This window comes from Diabrotica virgifera, chromosome 2, assembly GCF_917563875.1.
Source record: "Diabrotica virgifera virgifera chromosome 2, PGI_DIABVI_V3a".
NCBI lineage: Eukaryota > Metazoa > Arthropoda > Insecta > Coleoptera > Chrysomelidae > Diabrotica > Diabrotica virgifera.
Window position 1 is genome coordinate 185,355,617 of NC_065444.1, and position 4,037 is coordinate 185,359,653.

Genomic DNA, 4,037 nt, shown 5'->3' on the forward strand with positions numbered 1-4,037 from the left:
CAATGGTTTGTGATCTGTTTTAATAATAAATTTCGGTGCCCCATATAGATAGCATTTAAAATGATTTATGCCCCAATGTATAGCTAGCAGTTCTTTCATAATTATAGGCTTATTGATTTCACTTTTCTTGAAGGCACGTGATGCATATGCTATGGGTAGATCTATACCATCATAGTTTTGACTCAGAATTGCTGAACATGCTGTATTAGATGCATCCGTTGTCAAAATAAATTGTTTGTTGAAGTCCGGATATTGAAGTATAGGAGGGTTTGTTAATGCCAGTTTTAGCTTCTGAAAAGAATTTTCGCACTCTGTCGACCATTCAAATTTCACTTTTTTCTTTGCCAATCTATTTAGCGGTATACAAATTTCTGCAAATTTCCTAATAAATCGTCTGTAATAATTACAAAAAGCTACAAATCTTTTTGCTTCATCAGCGTTTGTAGGGGTAGGATAATTCTCAATTACCGAATATTTTGCTTTATCTGGTCGTACGCCGTCTTGAGATAAATCATGCCCTAAGTAAGTAACCTCTTTTCGGAAGAATTGGCATTTTTCAGGATTTAGCTTTAGGTTGAATTTCCGGCATGTTTCGAATACCTTTCTTAAGTTAGTTAAGTGATGATTTTCTGATATGCCTATTACAACTATATCGTCCATATATAGGAATGCTTTTTCGGGTGTCAATCCTGAGAATGCTATCGACATCATTCTTGAAAAGCTATTTGGGCTTATGTTTAACCCAAACGGTAATCTTGTGTACTGAAATGATCCTTTCTCTGTACTGAAGGAGGTGTATTTTCTTGAGGCTTTTTCTAGTGGGATTTGGTGGAAACCTGACATTAGGTCCAGGACTGAAAACCACCTAGATCTTCCTAATTGATCTAGAATTGCATCTATGCGCGGTAACGGGAATTTATCTGTGACTAACTTCTTATTAAGTTGTCTAAAATCAATGCACAATCTCCACGCCTTGCTTCCATCTATTGATTTTTTAGGTACTAAAACTACTGGACTGTTGTATTCCGATGTTGAAGGTTCTACGATACCTTGCTTTAGCATTATGTTTACCTGCGCGTTGACTTCCGATGTCTGAAAATGTGGGGTACCATAATTTTTAATATATACTGGGGTAGTATCCTTCACCCGTAGCTTCTGTTCGTAAAAATTATTATGTGTTAATATGTCGTTTTTTAATGCAAAGATGTCTGCAAAATCTTCACACAAGGCTACTAGTTTCTCTTTCGCATACTCAGGAACTTCTAGATTCAGTGATTCCTGCAATATTTTCTTCCTGTTTTCCATAACATTCTCCACCTTATATATGTTGAATAGGTTCAGCTCCAATGTTTTGATGTCATTTGTATTGATAATCGCACTCTCATAGTTTGTATTCAAAATTTTGATATATGGGTTTTTCCTTGAAATGATCGATCTTGCTATGAAAACTCCTTGTATAATTTCCTGTTGTTCTACGACTATATTCTCATTTATACCTTTAAATCCATTGATTAATCTATAAATTTCGCATCTCGGTGGAATTGCTATGTTGTTCTGATTTGTGTTATCAAGAATATTAAGACTAATGTAATAATCATCGTCAGTTTTTACGTGTAGTTTCAGGTTGGAATAGTCTAACATACATTGATATTTGGTTATGAAGTCTCTCCCGATTATTCCATCTGTGGGTATCGGAAAGTCTTTCCTAACTACCTGGAAGCTATGAAGAAAAGTGTTTCCATTTATGTTTAGTAAAGTGTCTACTCTCCCTAACGTTTGTAATTCTCCTTGCGTAACTCCCTTTATTTTGACTATTGAGTTTCTTTGTATTGCTTGGCGTGGGAAATCATCCTCAATTTTTAAAAAGGAAATATCTGCTCCTGTATCCAGTATAAATGTGTGTATTTTATTCGATATTTTTGTGTAAATTTCTACAAAGTTAGAGAGTGTTAAGTCAAAGTTGTAAATATAATGGCTACTTTCTTTTGTGAGACGGTTGGGATTGACCCTAACCCTATTTCCATTCAAAACCCCAACTGCGTTTCCTCAGGCGAATTTTCGCTTGTACTCTCGCTTTCGCAAGTTCTAATATTGGCATTATTTGCTCTGTTAAAATTTGATCTACTGTTTCCCCTATTATAATATTCCTGATTTCTCCTATATCTTGGGTCTCCTCTATATCTAGTACCGTTGTTATTTCGCCATTCTCCTTGCTGTCTCTCATAATTGTTTCTATTCCAATTTCTGTCCTGACCTCTACTACTGTTTCCTCTAAAGTTGGTCTTATAGTTCAGCACTCTATTCTGCTGCTCATCTGACGTGTCTATTGACAAAAATTTTGTCAACGCCTCCTGTGGTGTGTCAAACTTCCCTGCTTCCATTATTATCCTTACCCTTTCCGAACTTGCATTTCGCGTCAATGTATTGACTGTTACTTCTGCCGCGTATTTTCTAACCAGGTCTCCGGGCATTCCTTCCGCTATATACGCTGTTTTCAGTTGTTCTACCAATTCTTCTATTTCTGTAGCGTATGTTGTCGCGTCCCTATGGGCTTGTTTCTTCCTATTCAGCTTGGCTATTACCAATTTAGGACTATCTCCTTTTATATTTTTCTTTAATGTGTCTATAGTTTTCTCGATGGAATCCTCTGTCGTGATTAGACTTCTCGCTTTTCCAATAAGCCTTGATTTTACCAGTGTTATTGCTGTATTTTCGTGCCCTTCTTGTATCGATTTTACGAATTCTAATGCATCCACGAATGCTTGCAACTTCCCGATTTCTCCATTGAATTCTCTGGACAACACCCTACTCGCTGTAGTTAGAAAGTCGTTCATATTTAAGGCCATGTTTTCCTCAGTTTCGCTGTGGTCCTGTGCTTCCACTATATCTTTTCTTATATGTTGTGTAATCGTCTCGGGAACTATTATCCTTGAGTCTAGAGCTTGGAAAGTTCTGATAACCTTATCCCTGATTTTGCAGAAATAATTGCTACAAATAGTACGCTGAGCGTCGTTAAGGATTCCTTCGTTTTTGCTTACCAGTGCAATGAACTCGTTATATGTAGTGATTAGGTTGCTGATTATGTCCAATCGTACTTCTATATTTTTGGGTATTGCTTTTTTCAATGCTCTTTTACTCTGTTTATCACTTTCTTTTAACAGGCTATCTAATTTATTTTCAAAAGTTTCCCAATTAGCCGACATTTAAAGTAAATCTAATCATTGCTCATTATATTAAAAAAATATTATGTTATATTAAGTTAAATCATTAGTAAAATGTCATGTCAATGAATATTAAAGAATATTATATTTTAGAATCCCTATAAAATAATGTCAATACCTTAAACTCGGTCCATCATGATAATAAAAATTTGAAAATAATAATAAAAGTTCGATAAAGGAAGTATAAAAATAGGATAAATTCTTACCTTGTCTCTTTACACCTGGATTGCTTCTTTGGATTGTCCTCTTAAAGTTTCTCCCCTGTGTCGACTTTGGTTCGTTTCTCTATTGGATTGGTTTTACTTCCCATTTCTAGTTTATAACAACTATTTTCTGCGTACTTTCCTTCGGGTCCAAAAGGCTGGAGCTTAGCATGCTTTTCCAATTAGGCAGATCGCCATGACGTGGTACTAGGTCTGGTGGCTGAGCTATTGTGCCCTAAGTGCGGGATGTATAATAATATACCATTTTCACTTTATAAATATATTTGAACTTCGCAGCGTTCGTTTAAACAATTAAACAACAGTATATATGTAAACAATAACTAAGGTATTATTGCTTCATCGTGACTAATCGATGGATCTGAATGTCTCGTCAATTCTTTGGTTCGTTTATATACAATAAATCATAAGGTCAATACCGGTCAATGCCGAAACATATTTACATTACTATAAACTATACTTATAATATTTTATTCAATGCTAAGGGTTAACGTACTATGTTACATGCTGAAGGAAGTACTTTGACAAGGTTTAGTGGTATTTTGTCCCAAGAGTTTTTCAGCCGTCTCAAGTTTATTCTGTATAGAATTATCTA

The 4,037-nt window shown here is 35.2% G+C and overlaps 1 protein-coding gene across 1 annotated transcript in view; it reads left to right on the forward strand.

Annotated features, from left to right (window-relative positions):
• LOC114338980 (kelch-like ECH-associated protein 1) overlaps window positions 1-4,037 on the forward strand; it is a 253,837-nt gene that overhangs the window by 56,857 nt on the left and 192,943 nt on the right. The window lies entirely within an intron of this gene.